Raw genomic sequence first — 25,295 nt, 5'->3', positions numbered from 1 at the left:
TGAGGTCCTACTTTAAAATAAATTGTTTACATCAGTTGTTTCTATTTGCTTGCTTTGTTTTCATTTTTCCACAAAAGATATATTAATTCAGATTCAAACAAGGCTGGCTTGTGTTATGAAGTCTCAGAGATGTTCCTTCAACCCTCTCCCCCTACCACCAAAGTTTGTATAGGAAATTCCTCCTCTTTTTTTTTTCTTTCTTTTTTTTTTTTTTTTTAAGATTTTATTTATTTATTTGTCATAGAGAGAGAAGTGAGAGCGAGCACAGGCAGACAGAGTGGCAGGCAGAGGCAGAGGGAGAAGCAGGCTCCCTGCCAAGCAAAGAGCCCGATGTGGGACTCGATCCCAGGACGCTGGGATCATGACCTGAGCCAACGGCAGCCCCTTAACCAACTGAGCCACCCAGGCATCCCGGAAATTCCTCCACTTTATGGAAGTTTATTTCTAGTTCACTCTTACACCAGAAGAGCAGCCGAAGTCATACAACAGGCTCCTAAAGCACATCCTGCTTCATGCAGGCAGTAAATTTGTTTCAAGTCCTGTGCACCTTGCACAGACATTGAAACCGAAGAGCAAGATCATTTGTTATACAAAGGCCTGTGAGGCCAAAGTTAGTTTTAGTACTGCCTTACCTATCTGGATTCCCACCATCACAATATTTTTTAATTCCCAGGAAACCAAAAATTCCTGGTAGCTCTGTAATGTAACTTAAAGTTTTATTTGACCTTTCAATCAAAGTGTTTTCACTGGAAGTATGGTTCAAGGTATATCTATTTGCATATTACTGGAAGAGTGGTCAAGATTCTCTTTTCTTTCCATTGGTTTATATGATAAAGACCCCAAGTATTTGTTAGATGAATAATGGCTAATGTGTGAAAAAGTGGATGATTCCTCTATGCCATCCCTCTATATTCAGCATTGGCAAACTTTTTCTGTAAAGGGCCAGATAGCAAATATTTTAGACTTTGCTAAAAAGCCTAAAGGTCTCCATCTCAATTATTCAACTCTAACTTTTAGTGTAAGAGCAGCCACAGAAAAACCTAAATGAATGAGCATGGCTGTGTTCCAAAAAAGAAGAGAAAGAAAAGAAAAAAAAAAAAAAAGAAAGAAAGAAATCAATTTATCTGTGCATTGTCTAAATAAGTAGTGGTGAACTCTCACTGGCACAGGAAAAACTCCATTTATTTAAGCACAGGAGAAATGTCTTGGGAAATAAAATAAATATAATGAACATTTCTCTGAAGTAGCAGACACAGTGAATCTCCACATTGTACACCAACTTCCTAGGAAACCAAAGGAACTGAGAAGACACATCCATCTTCCCCAGCGGCCCTCTGAGAGCTCACATTCCAAGAAACTATACAGTAATCTCTCATCTGTGGTGAAGTTTGCACTGGGGCCTGGATGTCATCATATATTGTATAATTCTTTTTTCAAAGAAAAAAAAACATATACTATCATATTCAAAAAAGAGTGTGAATTATATTACTTGGAATTGGCTATAATGTATGCCCTTGAACTGGGCAATACTTAAGTGGTTTTCAGAGGGCAAAATTGAGATTAAAAGTGTTGCTCACTTGAAAATGACCCTTTTTGGTACTCCACAAAATAGAACCTTATAAATTGAGCACTAAATATCTTTCTCAGAGGTGAGGCATCCTGTGGAGTCATGCTTTAACAGTTTGATCATTAACCTATCTTGAGACTTTAAAAAATGTTCGTTATAAACTGTAAAACATAAGAAAAGTTTCAAAATTTACAAACTCTGATTTCCTTTTCATATCAAAAATCACAAAAAAATACCAACAACTCATTTTCATGGACAGCAAAAAAAAAAAATCCAAACATGACAAAATATCCAGAAGGATTATATTACCTTTGCAGCTAATATTCTAAGAGAAAAAATGCTCAAAGTATTGGTTAGGGACATCTGTTCTTTTAGACATGCTGGTCAGCTTTTCTCTGGACTCCATATGATATTTGCTAGTTTGAGAAAAGAAAAATATGAACCACTATTCTAATGCAGTCATACTCAAATATATTTCAAAATAGTTCAATATTTTATATCAAATATATATCTGTGTCTGAGTCCCTAAACTGGGCAGAAAGGGAATTAAGTATTTTTTGGAAAATCTGGGCTAGCACCTAAATACTGCCCTACAGGAGGTTTCCCTGATTTTCTCCAAATAGCAGTCTTGGTAGGGCCTATAGCAGATGAAAGCACAAAGACCCAAGGTACCATGCTTCCTCTCTCTAGGTCTAGATAGCCCACCCACTGGTTATATATGTCATTAACTCCCAGTTCTTGAAGGCGTCTATGGTTCCTAACATTTTAGACTTCAGATGCTAACCAAACATTTTTTAAAAGGTAAACTTAAAAAAAAGATGTAACTATAGATGCAATGATAAAGGTGATATTATTACATTATTATGTAATATTGTTATTACGTTATGATTTAGTGATAGGCTGTTCTCTTTATATTTTTCTATTACTTCCCCATCTTCTACATGGAACATGACTTATCGTTATAATCAGGGAAAAAACACACATGTGCACAAACAGTGAATAAAAGTCAGTCTTTAATGTCTAAGTTTTGGCTTCAGTCTACCTAGTGTGGCTCTGGCATGTGCTCTTGCCTTCATGGGCCTTGGCCAACTGTTGAGTGATCCATCCCCACCCATAAGCTCCAGCTCCAGCTCCTGCTATCCTTATGCTTGTCCCCTGCTTTTCAGCACAAATCCTTGATCTGACTCGCCAGGTTCTTTTAGATGTGCTGTGTTATCAACCCCACATCAATAGTTCCAGAAAAGCTCAGTGTTAACCTTATACTCATTTCCTTCTTTAAAGGGAAGCCAAGATAAGGGGTGCTTAGGCATGGGTAGTCCTATTTCTTGCTAAGTCCCATTAGGGGAAGTGGATCGTAGCCAAGAAGAAATACGGTGTAGTTCTGTAGAGCTGGTAGTGGCTCAGAATGTTTACTTTTTAATGATGGTTATTAATTTTGAACACTGGATAGCTGGGAATTTACATCCATGTAAGGCTCAGAAAATGCTTGTATGCGTTTTATGTGACCTATATCTCAATAAAGCTGAAAGGAAAACAAGAAAAAGACCTTATTACTCAAACCGTGGGCTGAGGACCAGCCCCATTACATCCGTCCCACCTGCTTCTGGAGAAAATAGCTCTCCTAATCGAATCTACAAGTTATCATGATCTTTTAAGATTCAGAAGGTGGACTTTACTTGATCCTCAAAAAGTGTTCAACCATTCGCTGTATCGCAATTTTACGATTTCAGGCGTTTTAACCTATTACTTTACAGAAAACTGGAAGTATCAACACCAGATTTCTCAACCTTTGCTACTCAAGAGGAGACCATGAACCAGCCCAGTGATTTCATGGGGAACTTGACAGAAATGCGGAATCTCAAGTCCCAGACAAAATCTACTGGATCATCGTCTACATTTCTGAAAAGGATCCAGGCAATATAAACACACTGCTTCTGGAACTAGAACATTGATACGCATACTCTTTTAAAAGCAAACACCCATGGGGCTAATAATTTACAAATGTGAGTAAAGTTGAGTGGAAAGAATTGTATAGTTTAGAAAAAGACCAATCCAGGCATACTAGTTATGCCTCCTCATTAGCCTATTGATTATGACTTTAAATTCCCCAATAACAGGAGTCACCTTCTGTGATACTGTGATTTATAATAAGAAATGTATATTTGGTCTTTCTTCCCATTACAGGCACGGAGCTCTAAAAACCCCTGGAATTTCCTAAATGCTGAGAGCGATAAAGGTGTCTTTTGCTATGTTAATAAGGCAATTTCGGGGGGGGGGGTGAGGGGAAGCCCCTAGATTACTTAAGGATGGGGCTGGTCACCAGAGCAACCAACCTGGTGTTGGAGTGTTGGAATTTTCAATTCTGCTCCCTGCCCTGACCTCTGGGGAGGGGAGAGAAGCTGGAGGTTAAATCATTTGTCAATGGTCAATGGGTTAATCAAGCATTTCTGTGTAAGAAAGCCTCCATAAAAACCTAAAAGGACGGGGTTCAGAGAGCTTCAAGGTTGAGGTGCATATGAAGGTGCTGGGAGAAAGGCATGCCTGGAGAGGGCTTGGAAGCTCTGTGCCCTTATGCCATGCATCTCTTCAATCAAGCTGTTTCTGAGTTACAGCCTTTTGTAATAAATCGCAATGTAGTTAGTAAGTGGGCTTTCTGAGTTCTGTGAGCCACTCTAGAAATATTTTTATTATTATCTAAGATTTTTATTAATAGATGCTTGCCCTTTGTTGGCTTTTTTTTTAAAAAAGTAAAATTGCAAACTTTTATTACAAATTTAAAGTGAGGCTCTTAAAAATATCAACTTGACCAGACATGAAACAATTTAAAAACTTTTAAAGGTGTATTGAGGAAAAAACAGGCTTTTTAAAAAAAAGTTTTGACATTACCAAAAAGAGAGGTATTTAGGTAAAAATAAAAACAAAAATTTTAAAAACCATGCTGCGTAGGTAATGCTGGTGGTTCTATTCTTGTGGCCAATGGGCAAAAGGCAAGCACTTAAGGTCTTCAGCTCCAATCTTTTGTTCATCTTTTATTGCTGGAATTACATATTCATTTCTTCATGTTGGGTGACTAAACCAGGGGATGGGTGACCTGGTAAGCCTGCATTTTCTCAGTCCCACCCTGCTCAGCCTCGGGAGGGATGAATTCTCAGCTGGTGGGTTGGCTGTGTTTTCCCACACGCTCTGGTAACTGAAGTTGCAGAGACAGGGACGTTGAGGTGGCTGCTGTCCTTTGGGTCTCTTCCTTGATTTTTTTTCCTTCCTTTCTGCATTGCACTCCTCTCTAGGCTGTCTTTTGTGAAGAGGACCCCTGGTCTGTGAATCCACTCTGTACCCCACTAGGTATTCTGTCCTCCTGGTCTACCAGGTTCTCCTGCACAGTGATTGTCCACTCCCTCCATCACCTCTCCCTGCCCTGGAGGGATGAAGACTGGTTTACACCCATTGGATCTCCATCCTAGTAAGGTGGGAACCTCGCCTGGCCCAAGGGAGGGCGATGCTTTGGGGCTTCGCCTGAGGGAGTGTTCTCCCAGCCTTCCTCCTTTCCCCACCCGCACTATTTCTAGTAATTCTGCTGAGAAGTGCATGGAGGATCCTTGCCAGGTGCAGAGCGACTACAGTGATCACAGTCTGCAGCATGTTTTCTGCCTTGCACTGGACTCCTCCAGGGACTGTCGCATTTGCTGCCTTCACGCCCTTCCCTGCATCAACAACATCCAACTCCAATCTCTCCATCTCCTACGCTGTGAAGGTACTTCTTGGGGTTCTTCTTTTTTGGCGGGCGGTCTGGTATACAAATAAATCTTCCTTCATGTCATTTCTGCTAATGAAACCACAACTTTCTTACACTATTCCCCAAACCTACTGGGCAAAGACTTTGTTGTCCCCGTAGGCAGGCAGCCCCGATGTGAGGGCCACCTGAGGGGCAGCTTCCTGCGCTGCTGCCGGTCGAGCTGGACTGGGCCACTGCTCCGGGTTGTGGACCTGGTGACTGCGGCAGACTGCCACAGCTGCCCCTCCTGCCAGGTGGGGTGGTAACTGGGCTTGTGGCTGGGGTGGGCCTGTGTAGGGCCCCCTGGGGTCCACTCTCAGCTCCTGCTACCAATGGAGCTTGCAGCTTTAGCAAACTAACTAAACCTGAGGAAGAGGTTCTGGTAACTTCTAATTTACAGCCAGTCAGTCAGAACTATGGGAACAAACTGGGCTTGCAACGGGGGCTGGAGTCTGAAGGGGTGGGTTGGAGCAGGGGTGGGGGTGGGGCGACATGGACCGAAGTCTTGTAGGACTGAGCCCTCAACCTGTGTTATCTGTTGCTATCAGTGGGTAAATAATGTCAAAATTGAGCTGAATTCTCAGACCCCCTGCTGGTGTCCCAGTACTGCTTGGTGTCCTGTAGGAAGCCCTCCCACTTATGTTGGAATTGGATCCAGGAACCCAAATAAGACCTTCTAATCTACAGCTGTAATTATATGCCCTCAATTTACTCACTTAGCATCCATCACATGGTTCCCTTAACAACCTTCAGCTCCTGAGTTTCTCACCTAATCAATATAGATCTGCTCCTCTAAAATCAAAAGAGTATCTTCTAGGTAAATTTAACCTTCCAAATTTAAGTGTTCAGGAACAAAATGTCCTCCCAAAACAAAGATCTAAGTGAGTTGCTAAGATAGTATAGTAGTTATTTACTCGAACCCAGGATAATTGTATGCACAAAGAAATTCTATTAACAAAAACCATTAGCACTAAGAATAATTATGTCTAACTTCCATAAGATCTTAAACTAATTCAATCCTTCCAATATGCCCAATATTTTTCCTAATACACCAATTTTTAGTACTATGAATGAAGTCACTGGGAAGCCATACTTACAGTCTTTCTATAGAATTCGTTTTAATTAAAAATCAGGTGGTTCTGAGTTTTCCTTTAAGACTCTACGCTAAAAATTCCATTGATTGTGCTTTCCATAATGAAAGATTCAACTATAAACTTGAAAAATGGAATGGATGAATCAACTATTCTTTCATTTTAGTTAATATAATCTGTTATCTGCTAGGGGTTCATGATCATGTCACTGAAAGTGGAAACTATAAAGAAAATATTGACTTGATTAAAGTTTTCTTAAAAACTTGTACATATTTTTAATATACATAATCCAAGGTATATTTATCCTAAATACAAACATAGTTTTTATGGTTTTTTTAACGTGTTCATTTATTTGTAATTTTTAAAATTGAGGACAAACAAAACTTTTAAAAATTGATACTAAGATTAATGTCAGTGGAAAATAAGTACAAATGACATGATTAGAAATTTCACAGCAGAAAAAAATGGCCATAAAACTGAAAAAAAGTTATCATTTTAGTAATCAAAAATGCAAAGTAAAAGAATAATAAAATATTGCCAACCTATTTAGCTTACAGAAAATGTTAACTATATAAGACAGCGCTTGCAAGACTGAGATGCACTGCTGGTGGAAAGGTAAAAGTTAAAATCTTTCTGAAGAACAGCTGGGGAATACGCTACAAAAGCCTGAACTATTTGCATACTGTAAATACAACCTTTCAGATTTACCCTTAGAAAACAATCTGATCTGTGCAATGATGTTCAGTGATCTCTTTTGAAAAACTGTTAACAACCTAAATGCCCACTAGGAGAGCTTGGTCAAATAAGCCATGGTATGTCAACACACTTTAATATTATACAAAGCTTGACTATGTTGTATAAGAAGAAAATATAATAACATGGGAAGAAATAAAAAATATATTAAATGGAAAAAGTTAAAAGCAATGTATGCACTATGATGCCTTTTAGAAAAAGTACATACCAACTACATATAACATTTATGTATTAATGGATGGAGCTAAATTGATGGAAAGTTAGATATAAAGATAGATATATGGATGGATAAATCATAGATCAATTAATGGATAGATAGGGTTATGAAAGATTACAAAGACTAGAAGAATATTCACCAAAATACCAAAATTTTGGTTAATTCTGAGAGGTGTATACATAATTATGGGTGCATAATATTGATTTCCAGTTAAGCTGGACTTTTTTTACTGTTAAAATTTCTTTTTTTATGACTCCTCTAAAACTTGTTCTTCGTCCATTTTCCTATTAGAATTTTAGCATTTTATGTTTTAACTCAAATGAGCTTGAAGGGGAAAAACAATATTCCCTTCCTCCCTTCTGGGTTCTAGGTTCTTTGGTTTGTCTAATAATTAAATAGATGTAGACATATTAACAGGAAAAAAAAACACAAACAAACAAAATTACCTATGTACAGAAGCCGTATAAAGACCCTAGGGGCACCTGGGTGACTCAGTTGCTTAAGCCTCTGCTTTTGGCTGAGGTCATGATCCTAGAGTCCTGGAATCCAGAACCACATGGGGAGCTCCCTGCCCCCATGCCCAGCTGGTTTATCCTTCTGCCACTCCCCCAACTTGTTCTCTCTCTCTCTCTCTCATGAAGAAAGAAAATGTTTTAATTTTAAAAAAAGATAAGACTCTAGAGGCAGTCAGGTAATTGAGATTTATGTAACATCCTGGGCTAAGGAAAAGGGTGGAGGTCTGGGAGGAAGGCCTTGTACAGAAAGATAAGAGGAGAGGTTTGGAAAACAAAGGTTAGTTACCCTGTTGTGTAGAGAGTTTCTTGGGTAGAAAGGTAATAATAGTAATAGTTCTTTCTTGTACAGCCCTCCTTCCAGTGTGAGTTTAGATACTTGATGAGGAGGTAAAGAGCTTTACTTGCATCTGCTGAGTTTTGATTGCCTTTTGTTCAAAATAATCCTCATGTCAAACTGGCATAGTTTGGGTTGGCAAGTTCTGCCTCCTTCATGTTCTTTGACCATAAAGATGAAAAGAATCTGAAATAGTTGCTGCTGATAGTTTTGTTTTGTTTTGTTTTGTTTTTTAAGGTTATTTTTTTTAACCAGGTATTGGTTTTTGCCATTAAAAAATTAATTTTTCATGTAGTCAGATGTATAAATTTTCTCTTGTGATTTTTAAAATTATTTATAATGCTTAAAACTATTCATCATTACTAAGTCAGCTAGTTGACTCTATTTTTTATAGTTTTCAGAGACCTCATATTATATTTTATACGTATCTCTTTAACTCATAGAATTGATACTGATACATGATATAAGACTAGATCTAATTTATTTTTTCCCACAGGTGTTAAGTAATTGTCCCTGAGCCACTTCTTAATAGCCCAGCCCCATTCATTTAGGATACCAACACAATGACGTTTTACATATTTGAATATGTCTTGATTTTTTCCTTCTTTTCCATTGTTTTGTCAAAATGACGCTGTCTTGAGTATTGTAGCTTTATAACTTATAAGACAATTGTATTGGCTATTTACCCCTGTTCATACTGAAAGAAAAACATTAAATTTACTATGGCAAATTAAAAAAAGAAAAACTTATGTGGTTTTATTAGGTAATATCACTTCTATGAATTATTATGAGAACAGACAACCTTTAATATATTTCATCTTCAGTTGATAAAATTGTCTCTTAGGTCTCAGCAAACTTTTACCACTTTCATTATATAGTTCCCACGTGTTTTTTCTTGCTAACGATATATCAAGATATTTTGCATTTTCATTGTATCTTAAATGGGGCTTTTCTATATATATATTTTTCTAACTTCTTAGAAAGCATGAAAGCAGTTGACTCGAAAAATTATTCTAAAAACTTATTTTGAAATCAATTCTGACACACATAATTTGGAAGCAATAAACAAGCTATAGACTTTTCACAGGGACAATGATGAAATAATCCAGAGTACAACATAGCAAACAAATAATCAAAAGTATGATATGACAAATATCTGTACTTAGTAAAAGCAGTAAATAAAGATTCTCTCATAGATTCCCTTTCCTCAAAATAAGAGATAATTTCAAAATAAAATTTAAAATTAATCTTATCAAAATTCATCAGACAACACCCATATTTAATTTTCCACCAGAAGATTTAGATTTAAATTTGGATGATGCATAGTGTTCCAGTTTACAAAAATCACATTTAAAAAGCACAGTGTATTAAAATAATTAATTTTCTGGATCACACACTATTAAGAATTCTCCTGGCCAGGCAGTGGGGCTGGAGTTAGAGAGAAAGCAGGAATGGCCCCCCTCTGTGTAGCATGAATGACAGCAATAGCTCCTAAGGGGTGAGCTTAATTCCCTTGGATTCAACCCTACTATACAACAGATGTGGGGGTTCCTGTGATGCAAATTGCCAGGGAGGATTTAGGCTGGACTAAGAAGATATCCATTATGGAAGAGTAAGATACAAGAATTCTTTACGGATTTGGGCACAAGCAAATACTCAGAATTACCCCTGGCTGCTGGGATTTTGACACTAGAAAAATCCACACAGTACATGTTCCTTAGAAAACACAGTCTGACTTTCTAGAAAGCAAAAGTTAAATCCAATGTAAAGATATGTGCATTTGGTCATTTGTTAGACATACTAATGATGACGTAGGAACAGATACTAGGAATGATCTCAATCAGCCCCAAATCAAAATACAAATGTTCTGAAGGAATAACTGAATCTTGGGTCTGAAGCGTTTAAGTTAGTATTTAAACAACCTAGTTCACCCACAAAACCCAGATGTTTGCAAAATATGGAATATTATCTAAAAAATGCCTGCTGAATTTTCATACCAAATCACTTTCAAAAGAAAATCTTTGTGTGTTCCTTTATCTTCAGTCTCACTAAGTGTAGAATACGAAGCATAATTCTATTGTTACTACAGTGAATCCTATAAAACCATAACTTGAATTGCTTCTGATACTGTTTCATCATCAGTCTTTTTCTTCCAAATATCCAGAAAGATTCCAGTCCCTCATGCTTTGACAGTCTTTCTAAGGAAAAATTTTAAAGTCTGGGTTAAAATTATTAATTGAACATAGAAATAGGGGGAAATGAGATTGATTTGTAAAACTGTTGGTAAAAGATAACCAAAAATATCCACAATTCTCTAGCTTCATCCTTCATTCTATTACCAGCAAACACTCTCAATGCCTTTAGCTACTAAAATAATATCAGACTTAAAATTAAAGATACAAAATGTGTATTTTTATGAGAAAATGTGACATGGAAAAATATCTCCTGTTCAACTTCAGTGAACTGAGAGAGAATTTTCCAAGAAGTTGGATTAATTCATGATTTCAGTAGCAACTATATTTTCACTTTATAGTATCATATTGTTTACATGATCTGACAAACTGAGAAATTTATATAGAAATCCTGTCTTCAAACACAGAACTCAATAGAATAACTCGTTCACGAGAGAATGAATATACTTTAACCAAGGTTTAAAGATCATCTTATAAGCACTTTCTGAAATAAGGCTTGACTCCTAAGGCATTGTTCTTTGAGAAAAGAGAATTTATAGCTATGCAACTCATTAGCATTCATTTTTGATTGCTATATAAACTTTTAAGTGAAAAAAACCTTACTTAGCAAGTAATAATACTGAACTAGTAACTGAGCTGTAGTGAGAAAAATCAGAGTTCCAGCACATATTGAAATGAAACACTCTTAGATGGAAAAGAATAGGGTGATAGAGATGATGACGATTCTCATTTACACTGGATTTTTAAAGAAGGATTTTCACAAAGTGGCCATGTGTCTTTTTAACATCCAGGGAACAAAGCTAGAGATCTGAGAACAGTTACTGTTACAAAAAAAAAAAGGTTAAAAAATCGCCAATTCTGACAAATGTTAGTAGGTAGTGGATTAAATAAAAGTGGTTTCTTTAATGGGCAATGGTACACTGTTCTCTAAGCTGTCTAATGAGGCAAAGAATAAAAACAGAGCCATTTTAGGAAATGGCAGGGCTGAGTTGTATGGTGATTCTTGTTGAAGATGTGTGAAAATTTATTGAGAAATCTAGTTACTGAGAAATCAGTTTGCTGGTGTTTTTAAATATACAGTCCTATTTGTAATTTCTGTGATACTATATAGATACCAATAAAACCCAGAATCTTAAGTCACATATAACCTTCCTCAAATATTATAGTCCTAGTTCTTAAAAAATAAAGGCAAATATTGACCATTTAACATGCTCACTCAAGACTCTGGTCTACTTATATTTGAATTTTAGTTCCCTTACCTTATCAAGCATTAAAAGAAAGCAAGAAATAAAAATATATGTATAACCTTCAAAAGAACAAGGTTATAAAGAATATAAAAAGTAAAAAAAAAAAAAGCATAATGCAATCAAGTGAATATAGTAATAATAAGAAAGTTGGTAAAACAGAAGTAAATTATTGCAGTTGAAAAAATACTGAAAAGAAATATAGACTCACTATTATGGCTAAAATTAAAAAGACTAACAACACCAAGTGTTGGTGATGATGGGGCCTAATTGGAATTCTAGTACATCTCTGGTGGAAATGCAAAATAGTTCATCCACTCTGGAAAACATTTTGGTATTTTTTTATAAAATTCAACACATGCTGAACCATGTGACTCAGCAATCCCACTCCTAGATATTTACCCAAGAGAAATTAAAACTTAAATTCACATACCAAAAAACTGCATGAAAATGTTTCCAGCATCTTTCTTCATAATCTTCCAAACTGGAAGGAGCAAAAAAGGTCATCCAATGGTAAATGGAAAAACACATTGTGGAGTATCAATACAGTAGAATACTACTCAGCACTAACACAGAAAACTCTACTAGAGGCAACAACATGGATGGGATTTAAAAGCATTTCGCTAAGTGAAAGAAGTTAGACACAAAAGAACACACAGTATGATTTCATTGATACACAATTCTGAGAAAGATAAAATTATAGCAAAAGAAAGGAGATCAGAGGTTGCTAAGGATTGGGGAGTGAGTATAGGAAACTGACTTCAAAAGGCTAGAGGCAACAGTTCTACAGGGATGAAAATGATCAATGTGGTGATTGTGTGTGCTAGTTACACAGTATACACATTTGTCAAAACTCACTGAAATATATATTAATAACAGATAAGTTTTACTATATGTAAATAAGACCCCCAGTAAAGCTACTTTTAAAAAGGAATGCAAAAAATAGGAATTTTATGTGTAAAATTTCTAATCTGCCTCTGCCTTAGAAGGAGAGTAGCTGATGAAACACTTCACGATAAACCAACAATGTGAGGTCATAACAAATCTCACAACTATTAATAAGTCACATCAATAAGCCTATACAATATTTTGGGTGAATGGCTAAACAACACTGACCTGGCTCTATGAAGGAGATACTAAGAGTTGCAAAAAATGGGGTCATGGTGCTGTGTCATGGAAAACACTATTTCACCTTGAATCCAGCTCAGGACGTTACTCTTAATATTTCTCTACCACAGGAGGCAAGTTACAAACTTCATCATGGTAGAATGGAATAAAACATTGATAGAACCAGAGAAAATGAATATAGGACAAAATACTTGGTTAGGGAGAGAGAGAGAAAGAGCTACAGAGACAAGGAAGAGAAATCATTTGGATTAATGGCCTTTATTTTGTGGAGTTTGTTGAAAGAAGCACATATGTGTGGAAATCCATTAAAAAGAGTGGTTAATTTTAATTAAACAAAATGAAAAGAGCAAAAATGAAAAACTAGGTAAAAAGAAATCACAATAGAGATTGTTAAAATAAGAAGCAATTTAGCACAAGCCAGCAAGGAAAAGAGTGATATGGAACGTATCAGCTAACTGATTAAACTGAGATAAAGATATATCAGCTTTACAACCGTTATTCTTTTTCTATGGATATGCTTACTCAAATGTATAATAAGAATGCATGTATTTCTCATTCTAGCATGTGTGTTCAGCTATTCTCCAGCATTTCTTTTGTCACAAAATGTAGATTACTGGACTGTCTAGACTCACAGTAAAGAGCAGGCAAATCTTTAAAAAATTCTAAACTTAAAAAAGCAATAATAGGATCAAATGATTATTACAGAAGATGAAGAATAAGAAAAACTCTGATCAGATTTTAGAAAAAAAATTAAAAATAAATTCCATATATATAGGGATATATGTACCTTTCTGCCCCTGTGTGTATAATGTCATCTCTCCTTGAGTTATGAAAATTTGTAACAAAGTTCTGAAACAGTAGATGAGTCAAATATGCAGAGCCTCTAATTCTGTATACTCCCCATGTCACTTAGTTTTTACTATCTTATAACTTTATAAAATGACTCATTAAATAGATTATTAGTATATTAGGCTGATAATCTGTAAGAACTTAGTTCTCAATGAATGGCACGAATATGGCTCATATGAAGCTCTAAATACAAATCTGGTAAAATATTGACACTGTAAAAAATTATTAGCTAGTAGAATGAAAAGGATACATGGATTCAAATAAATATAACTGGAGAAGCTAACAATGAAAAGTTGGAGTAGAAAATGCATCTATACAATACAAAGAAAAATACTTGGCAAATTTCTATTCCTACCAAGTCAGAAATGTTGCACAAATGAAGGGAAATCCTTAAAAACAATTATCTGCAAGAAAATAAAGCCTAAGATCGTCTGTTCTATGAAGACACAGGAAATGTTTTCATCATTCAAATGCAAGACACAACGCCTAATTCTTAAACAGGTAAAGCACACATTTAAATTATTTGTTAGAATAAAGCCCAGTTCTAGTTGCTCTAGATGAAGACATAATAGTTCAACTTTAATGACATGCATTTAATACATAGATTTTTCTGTGAACTGAAGGAACCGTAGATCTTTGCCATGAATAAAATGCTGAACCAAGGACCTCACTCCTAGGTAGATAGATACACAGTTCAAATATGGCTGAAAAGTAGATGTAGACTTTATGGAATTTATGTTCTACCCAATGAAAAATATTAATGGTGGGCATGTAAAGAAACAGATGCAAGTGCTGACAAATAGCTAATATCAAGAAACCATTACTTAATTTTCAAGAGAATGATCATCAGCTGAATAGAACATTGTACTTCCAAAGGAGGGGGAAAAAAAACTGATGGCAGGTCCATCAAAAGAACTTTCAATACCAAACAATCTAATGGAGAAGAACCACAGACAACATCAGAACATGTCATTTCATCAACTCTGCAAGTGCATGATGTTGCTCCAGGCTGGGGATAACGTGAAAAATTATCTGCATTCAAACCAAAGTGGTTCTAATCACGTCCATTTTGGATGTGACGACTCATGGCTCCTTCAAAATTTTTCTCCATCTTTTCACTTCTACACCTAGGGTTCCTCCAAGCAGAGTATTTTCCAAGCCCCAAAGTACACATTACAGGATAAGCATGTTTTCCTTCCTTTTCCAACAGCAGCAATACTCATTCCCTTCTCTCGCATTTTCAGAGTAGACGCTCTCCATTATAAAGCACCGTTCAGTTGCACAGTATTGTCCGAAGGATTGACGGTATTGTTTCATAATAACATCCACCTTTCCCCCTAGTTCTTAGAGAATTTAGAGGACAAAATAATAGGAAGAAATGACAAAATGCTTTGCTCCTGGCACATTGCAAATTTAATTACTACACCTATGCATCCCCAACTTCTTCTACTCACATAACATTTGTTCTACCTCGACACTCATCATCAATCTTGCAAATGCAACAGCGGGCACACTCGGCCTTCTTCTAAAAGCAACAAGGAGACTGCCCTTTTTCAAAATTATTCTGTCCTGTTCTGTGGCCACAGTAGCACTTTTCACAGTTGGGATTATTCTCCACATTGTTGTATCCAGTCAAAGCCACTCAAGAATTCCTATGGTCCCAGCAGCACTAAAAATACATAACAGCCTCCTTACAATAATGGCTGTGAATCACAGCATTCCTCGGCTGACATAAGTAGTTAAAATAGTAGGAAAAAAAAAAGTTAAATAAAACTTTTTAAAAAGTTCAAGTAAAAAAAAAAATGAAAAGGGGGTTGAAAAGGACTCCCCTACCGTCTAACAATATTAAAGTCTGTCTCAAATTTACAAACGTCCTCAGCAACATCAAATGCCGCAGCTTCAAACACACGCGCCAGCTTCAAGCCCGACAGCTTCAAATGCCGCAGCTTCAAACACGCGCGGCAGCTTCAAACGCGCCAGCTTCAAACAGCCTTGGGGCAGCCATCTTGCACACGCTCCAAGGAGCACAACCTCAGGGCCCTTAGGCGGCCACCCCATCCCAGAGGCCACACAGAGGCTTTGTTGGGGGAAAAATGGGAAGAAGAAAAAAAAGAGGAAGAAGAAGAAATATAATTTGCAGACGTTAAATTAGCCCATAGAGGGAGCTCACATAGCCCCATAATTTCACAGTAATTGGAATCTCCTGTAATTTAAAATGTAGCCCCATCATTTGTCAGAGAGAGCCTCCAGGGGTCAAAGAGTGCATGTCTTACTTCATACCGATCTCTGCATGCCTATAAAATGCAATTCCATTTAGACCCCCCTTGACCGTGTGTTTTGTTATCGCAACAAAAAGATGATGATTCTTGGATACATGTTCTCCAAAACCAGCCCGGAAATTAAAGTGACTCGTCTATATGTGCTGTTAGGGTGAATCCAACTGAATAAAGACCATAATAAGAATAAAGTTCCAACAATTAGAATTGTCATGGCAATAACCTAAATGTCCCCCATTCACGGTGTTCAGTTTAGAAAGCTACGTGCTCTCTTTCAACCTTGACTAGAGATACTCTTGTGGCTATCCATTTCTCTCACTGTCTAGAATCCTTAAACCAGCCATGCTGCAATGTGCCTTCAGACAAAAGGATAAAACCGGAAAACGAAAGGAAATAATGGCAGAGAGCCTTTTCAATAAAACATGAGAGAAACAAAATTCCAAAATTCTTTGGAAAGTAATATCGAGGAGAAAATACACTAAAAAATAAAGCATCTAAATGTACAGTTCAAAGTGGAAATGTATTACCTGCTCTTGTGAAACAAATTTTGAAAGGAAACAAGTTTACATTATATAACTCTTAAAACTTTACATTTATAAAAAACTAGAATGGTTTCTAAAGACATTTAACCTTTGAAGTGATTTCTATCTTACAGTAAACACAAACTAAGAATGTAAAGAAAGCACAAAATGTAAGGTTTAATCAAGAATGTAACATGTGGATTATATTCTATTTGGGATAATCTATTAGGTGGTAAAACACATTTTCATTTAAATTAACTAGCAGGCTTGTATGTCATTACTGCTTCTCTGTGTTGTACCTGTTGGTTTGGGCTATTGTGATTACATTTCCTGCAAACCTGTTTAAAAATATATCGTTCATAAAATTTGAGGGTTTAAGTGATGTTTAACATTATAGATGCTATCGCAATAACTGTAAAAGGCAAACTATACATAGGTGAGAAATCATTTGTCTGAAGATGGGGGCAGAGCTCAATTTCAAATTCTAATAATCATATCTAGCCAAGATTCCGTGTTAAGAATTAAAAGTATCTGAATTTTGTCTGAATTTGCCCAACTACTCTGCAATCTTTTCATTGCTTTATGTACTTCCTATCATAGAAATGGCCTCACTTTTCAGATATGTCTGAGAGCCAGGTCCCTGATTTCCATCTCATTTCAAACTCAACAAGAAAAACTCAAAAACCTCATAGATGTGATTCACCAATAACAATGCCATACAATCCCAGGTTTTCTTGAGAGCAAGATAAACTCGGGGACGCTCACCCTGATTTGCCAAGCTTTTGGGCTGCCAGGAATTCCACAGTGAACATGATGGGCAAGGGGAGACTCAAAAGAGAATGCTTAATGTTTAAGATCCCGGATGTAATGACTATACTTGCCATGGAACTACAAAGACTTATCAACTGCACATCTATTAAGTTCATGAGGGCTGGCTAACAACTTTGTCACATAATAAGAATCTATGTTCAGTAGTTAAGGCTACTACACATTATAGAAGATAGTAATCAAATTATCTTACATTACCAATGATCATAAGCAAACACAAAGGAAGTAATGCTCACTTGTTACAAAGGACAGCTGGACAGTTTCTGTCCCTTGGAAATGAGAAAGTTAACAATCAAGTGTCTTCTTCCAATGAAAGAGGAAAAAAAAAAAAACGAAGAAAAAAAAGTGAATGCAGCCTCTTCATTTCTAACTTCTCATATTAGAAGAGTCACACTCCATTATAAGCCTGAATACCACCTGACACATTCTCTAAAACTAAACATGTTATGTAGGAAACAAGATAAATGACCATATTAAAATATGGTAGTTCTCCTTCTTACTCACCTATAACATTGATAAGAGATAAAATCCAACTGTAGAAATGAGAAAAGACAGCACTTAGGTTCCATCTTGAACTCTGAGCAAGCTTAGTATCTGATAGTGGAAGATACACATCCTATATGTGGCTGCTGACCTTATACCTCAACAGAATAAATAAGACATTTCTGATATTTCTATAAGTTAGCATAGAAAATTAAAAATAAGACTATAATTACTTAGAACGCTTTCAGGGTCACATGATTTTCTACTTTTTTTATGATTAACTGAATGTTAATCAGGAACACTTTTTGATGGTTTAATTTCCTTGTTTTAAATTTTTTTTTTCCAAAATATGACTGTCCTTATTACCTACAGAATTTTTTAACACAAGTTAATTGAGATCCCTACAGCCTGCTAGGATATATATGATTATGATTACACAAAAGTACTGTACATATAGATGAGTAGACAACTAGGCTGAATGCCTCTGATCCATAAAACTTATTTTTTCATGAATCTTTGTGGTTCTTTTTTTTTTTAACCCAAAGTTCAAAAACATTTATGTTATCTGAGAGTTCTAGCTTTTTAAGTGTATAAGCAAAACACATATTCTCAGAAAGACCAAGAACTTTGTAATACAGGCTCCTACAAGCCATCAGGTCTGATGTCTAATCAGCTTTCTGATTTTCTGATTTCTAGAATAGAGAAACTAAAGGTCAAAATTTTTACTATAAAACAGGAAATAAATCCCAAAATAGACTTAGTTATCTGTAAATCTGACCTAAGGAAAGCATACCTTTCTCCAAAGTAAAAATTCAATGACTGACGATCTATGAAAATTAGCAACTGGTTAGTTACTATAAAATTTTTGGCAGCATTCCACAGGAACAGTATTCCTTACTTAAATGCATTTAGCTGGCATAGCAAACATATTTTTCTAAATATTGTTTATATTTGCAGACTTATCTGTAGGCAAATAATAGTGGGGGAAAAAACCAAATTTTTGTGGGATATAAAATGCAGAAGTTATATGGAGAAGTTTCCTTACTCTACCACAGGAAAATCCTGAAAGAAGTTTGTATAGAATTCATTAACTGAATTTTAAGACAGTTATGTTTTACATCATTTCCAAGCTAAAAAACCCTGAATATACTTCTATCCAAATAAGAAGAAACAATAGATCAGACCAAAGAGTAGGGGAAAACATGTTTGATAATGAATGTAATGCTTTAATTTGTGGGGGTTACAGTGCATGAATTAATTTTAGACCAGTTTTTTTTTCTTCAAAATAATATGAATCCTAGCTTTTTAAATCTAATGTGGCCAAATAATTTATCATCCAAAACTTGTCTTTTGAGAACATTAAAGGGCTCTAGTAATAATACTCCAGTCATGGGCAAACCAGGCTGTGTGGTTGCCCAACTTACAGCAGGACAATTTAAAATAGCTGCTCTCTTAAGAGGAGGGATGTCTGACACTGGACATATTTTAGAAAATCAGTTATTTGGAGGCTACTCTGAAAAATAGACCTGGAGCCAATTTAATAAGCATACGTTATAACAAATTCTGAAGGGAATAGTTTGAGGATGCGAGCTTCTTCAGATCTATAGGAGCTGCTAGGCTCCTTGTTTATCTAAACATCTTTCAACATCTGTCAGCTCCACTATAATAAAGTACAAAAGATAAATGAAAAGCCAAACATTAGGCATAGTATGTGATTTTTATAACTTCTCACTTATAAAGCAAGAAAGGATTATACTGACCTACAAAGACACTTCTTTTTGTGTCTGAGTTATCGTTGAGACATTTATGTATATACATATATACAAAACTATAGATTTTTAAAATTTACAGTTTATATTTAATATATTTTATTGTTATATATTTAACATATATTCATCATTTTTGAAGTTTTTATTTAAATTCCAGTTTGTTAATATACAGTGTTATATTAGTTTTACATACATATATATATATATTTTTTTTTAAGTTTTACATATATATATATTTAAAGCCAACTGATGGGAGTGGATTTTGTTATAGGTTACTCATGAGTTGAAACATGCCTTTTTGGCTTAACCATTTCAGAACATCTGTGAAATGCAAGTACAAAATGGAAATTGCTTAACAAACTATGCAGTAAGATAGCTACAATTTTGTTTTCCCTTTGTCAAGGGAAAATAAAATAAATTTTCCATCAGTCACAATGAGAGCTAGAGGGACTGATTATTCAAAATACAGTAGCACCTACATTTCTCCAAATATTCCCCAAGACATAGCATTTGTGCTGAGTATTCAATAATTTCCTCAAGCTGTACACCTGAAAAATATATGTCTCAAGTCTGGTGTTCATAATCTGGTAGACAACCACATGTGTTCACAGCCCATATCTTTGAAACAATTATTCTCTTGGGTATGCAAATGTACTGGGCTTGCAACATGTTTATTCAAAAGAGTAGAAAGAATGTTTCTTATGTGAGCAACTGCAGGTTTCCACTGGAAATCTGCATATAACAATACATTTCCCTATGAATTAATTTTTTTAAATGACAGTTATACATCTTTTTAAGGCTTTTTTTTTTTAAGGCTTTACCAAGAGTTAACACAGCTCAATTTGGTAACAATTTTTCATCAAGAAAAGCACATGAAAGAAACAAAATCAAAGTATGTATGTTAGAATCTATTACCTGCTTTATTGTTTGGATTTTTGCATGCCCTAATAACACAAAAATCCAAACATCTTGGTATTCCTAACCCACTAGTCTTTTCTCCATAACCTAGCCACAAGTTGTTCTACTATTGATCCTAGCTTTGGCCTTACAACTATTCAGCTATTTTCTCCTTTCATTACCACCTTCTCACCTATCCCTGAGCATAGATAAATTTAAAACTGTTAAAAATACTTAAAAAATAAAACCTTCAAAAATCCATTATGATAGTAAAATACATTAATGTACATGTATTGAAAATGGATATGTAAAGTACACAACAAAGAAGTAAATACATATGGTATTCAAAAAAGACAATATTAAATATTATAAACATATGAACACTAAAGTTTATGAATTGGTATAATGGATATATAAATAATTAAAATGGTACCCAAATAACATCATACCAAACAAAAACCAAAGCAATTATTTGTTTCAGATACCCAGGAGATAGTCATACATATTGACTGTGTATTATTACCATACCAAAAAAGTTTTAATAAGTTTCCAAAATTACTTATCATAAGGCCATATTTTCTTTCCCAATACATTAAGAACAAAAATATATGGGACTTCTATTTCTAGTAATGACAAAAATTAAAATCCTAGATAAAATATTTTAAAATCCCTTTAAAATCATTTAAAAGCTGACAAAGGTAACAAAGATAAAAACCTAAGAGAGGGGAAGAAAGAAACATGGGGATATAAATTGTACACATGAGCATCAAGCTGCTCTTACCTTGAAGATGTGTGCCAGACTTGCCCAAACATAGTATGGGCAGAATGGGGAAAAGGTCAAGGCCAAGGACATACACATAGCAGGGAATCTGGAGGAGACTCACTTCAACATTAATTTGGGACACAAAGGGTTTTGTACCTAAGCAAAAGTGATTCATAAGCAATGCTTATGGTACTAGGTAGGTAGGTACTGGAATAAAGACTGAAAGAAAAGGTGAAAGATGTTTGAAATGATGTAGTCACTGGCCAGCTTTCCTGTAGATTTGCTGTCTAGAGATGCCCAAGACCTCTAAGTTTTATGTTGGATTAAGAATGCCTTTCATTTGTCACACCCACATGCACTCGTTAGAGGCAAATCTAAATCTTCTCTGTTGGAATATGCCTTCATCCTGGCCTCAATAAGTATACTTTTTTGAAGACAATTGCTGTACACAGACAAAAGTAATAAAGCACAGAAAGAAATGGGACCTCTATATGATCTAGATTATCAGCCAAAAATGTAATTACTTCCCAGAACATAACTCAGTCCTTCTCAATGAAAGATAAAAGCATTGTGACTCTATAATATCATTTATAATGTCAAAAATACAATTTAAAAATTGTAAATGTGTAAAGAAGCAAAAGGAAATGGCTAATGATAAAAAATAATACTTATACAAAGCTTATCCAGAGATGATACAGAGATTGAAGTTCACAGACAAGAACTTTAAAATAATTGTGACTAATAAGATAAATATAATTGAGGTGGACAAAAATAGATGAAAATATACTGTATTTTAACAGAGAATTACAATCTGTAAAAAATGGAATGTGTTTCCTAAAACTATAAAATATTAGAAATTAAGAATTTACTGAATGAGTTTAACATCAGACTGTGCACAACATAAGACAAGAGAAGTAAACTAGAAGGCTGGCCAGAAGAAAACCTCTCAATTGGATATAGAAAAAGAAACTGTAGCAGAAAGAACCGTAGTAGGGGGATTCGGGACACTGTAAGAATGGATAAGTTTTTCTGCCCCAGATGAACGAAAGAGAACGGGAAGGACAATATTTGAAGGAATAATGGTTAAAAATTAGAACTTCTTGATACGATGAAAGACATCAACCCACATATTCAAGAAGCTCAGTGAACCACAGTTGGGTAAGTAAAAAGAAAACCATACCTGGGAATATTGTAGTTGACACTGAAAGCCAAATATAAAGAGAATCTCAAACCCAATCAGAGTGTGAGGTGAGGGAGAGAGTATTGTTGTCCACAGGATGACAATAAAAATGAGAGTCTACTTCTCCACATTGGCCATAAAAAACAGAGAACAATGAAATGACATTGTTATAGCTTTGGAAAATGAAATGCCTACCTAAAATTCTATACTCAGCAAAAATATCTTTCAAAAACAAAAATTAAATAAAGACATTCTCAGAGAAATGTATTGTCAGTGCACCCATAGTACAAGAAAAACAAAAGGAGTTTCTTTCGAGTTATGGAAAATGATCCCATATGGAAGAACAGATATAAAGGATTTGAAAAACATGATTAATGTAGTTGTTCTAATATACATACATAGACAATTATATCTAACAACCGCAGAATATGTAATTTAAAAAAATGCATAAACAATTTTTAGCAACATAGAACATATTCTGGATCATAAAGTTAAGTGTCAAAACACACTTCAAAGGACTGAAGTTCTCAAGTATGTAATCTCTGATGACCCCAGAATTACATTAGAGACCAAAATATAAATGCTTAGAAATAAAGCAACATAATTCTAAATAATCAAAGATCTTACAGACCTATGTCTATAAAACCTATAAAGCCATATCTACTAAAACTCAACCAAGAAGAAAGAAGATTTTAGAAGTCATGTGCTCTTAGAAACATTAAGTTAGTAATTAAGTATTTACCCACCAAAAAATTCGAAGTCCTGATGTTTTTAACCTCAGAGTTTAATTAACTATTTAGAAAGAATAACACTAATTCTACACAAATTGCTTCAAGGAAGGGAGGAAAATGTCACAAATTTTAATCACTGGATTACAAACTTATATGTAATTTCTGTATAATACATGAGACAAACCCCAGATTTTTTAAAAAATGAAAAATTTAAAGTAACATACAGCTGTGATATAAGATGTAAAAAGATATGCCTGTGAATACTAATTAAAATAAATCCCATGTATCTATGATAGTACCACAGGAGATTTTAACACATAAAACATTTATAGAGATATAGGACATTTTATAATGAAAGAAGTCAATTCACCAAGAATTTTTAAGTTTTAAATGTGTATTCAGCAAATACATTGCTTCCAAATATATAAACCACAAATTGATCTCAAATAATAAACAGAAAAATCTGTAGTCATTGTAGGAGACTTTCTCATACTTTTTTGCAGTAGCTGATAGAACTATCAGCAAAAGAATCAGCAGGAATATGGAATATTTGGACATGTTGATTATCCAAACTAAATGGAAATTTATTAAAAAAAAACAAGTAGCAAAGTACTAAATTATTTTCAAGTACCCATGGAACATTTATCAAAGCTGATGATATGATCACCCATTCATCTGATTTGAAAAGCTGTCTTATCAAGGTTTAAAACTACAATTTGACTTTGGGAAATTAAGCTAAAATCAATAAGAAAAAAAAATTTAAATATATTTTAGTGAGCCATTATAAATATGCTACATATTAAGTTTTGTGGGAGAAAGCTAAAGTTATACTAAATAGATATTAAAACCTTACATTCATGCACATATTAGAATATTCTAAAAGCTTCAAAATCAGTTATCTAATTATTTCAAAAGAAATCAGTTATCTAGTTATTTCAAAAGAACATCAAAGTAAAACCATAAAAATGAGAGCTGAAATTATAACATACAACAAACATACAATAAAGAAAAAAGTCAGCAAAGCTGTGGTAGGCTCAGTAATGGCTCCTAAAGAAAAAATATCCAGGTCCCAGTCCCTGCAACCTGTGCATGTTACCTTATATGGAAAAGGGGACTTTGTAGATGTGACTAAATTAAGGATTTGGGGAATGGCAGATTATCTACATTTACATGCAAGCAGCCCTTTAATGTAATCACAAATGTTTTGTAAGAGGGAGGCAGACAAATAATTGACTACAGAAACAGAAGACAATGTGACAGCTGGAGCAAGATGCCATGCCTTGGACTCTAAAGATAGAGGAAAGGCCACAAGCCAAGGCAAGAAATGCAACTCTAGAAGCCAGAAAAGGAAAGGTAATGGATTATCCCCTAAAACCTCTAGAGGGACCACAGTTCTGGTGACACCATGATTTCAGCCCAGTTAAACTGATTTAGGTTTTGGGCGCCCAGAACTGTAAGAGAATACAGTTATGTTATTTCAAGCCACCAAGTTCATGGTAATTTGCTACAAAGCAATTGGAAATCAATATAAAAGACAAAATTTGGCTTTTTTGAAAAAATATATATGTAATGGTTAAACCTCAAATAAGACTTTAAAAAAAATACTGAGAACAAACAAAAAAGAACATTACCATAGATTTTATAGATACTAATATATGGGATTATGATAAAAATTTACCACTAAATTTGAAATTTTAGGTGAAATGGAAAACTGCTTGAAAAGAACTTGGAAATGAACATAAGGAGAAAGAACAAATTTCTTTATTACTAAATCTATTAAAGAAATTGAATAAATTTTTAAAACCCTACCTACAGATAAATCTCCAGCTCAGATAGTTTAACCACTGATGTCTTTAAACTTTAAAAAAATAGCACCAATCTTACACCAAGCCTTCCAGAAAAAAGAAAACAGTTTTGAAGCCAGCTTAATCTTGATGCTAAAACCTGATGAAGCTATTTCAAGAAAGTTAAAACAAAGCCCAGCCATCATGAATATTGATACAATAATTCTAAAGAAAATATTAGTAAATGAAACTAGCAATATATTAAAAAGAATAATACATTACAGATTCTTTCCAACCCTCCCCCAGGAATGCATGTCTAGTTAATTTGAAAAATCCACTAGTGCAATTCACCTTATTAACAACATTAAGATGAAAAATCATATTCATATCTCAATAGATGC

The sequence above is a fragment of the Lontra canadensis genome, unplaced genomic scaffold, assembly GCF_010015895.1.
Source record: "Lontra canadensis isolate GAN:19392208 unplaced genomic scaffold, GSC_riverotter_1.0 scaffold50, whole genome shotgun sequence".
NCBI classification, from domain to species: Eukaryota; Metazoa; Chordata; class Mammalia; order Carnivora; family Mustelidae; genus Lontra; species Lontra canadensis.
Note: the sequence above shows the minus strand (reverse complement) of the source record.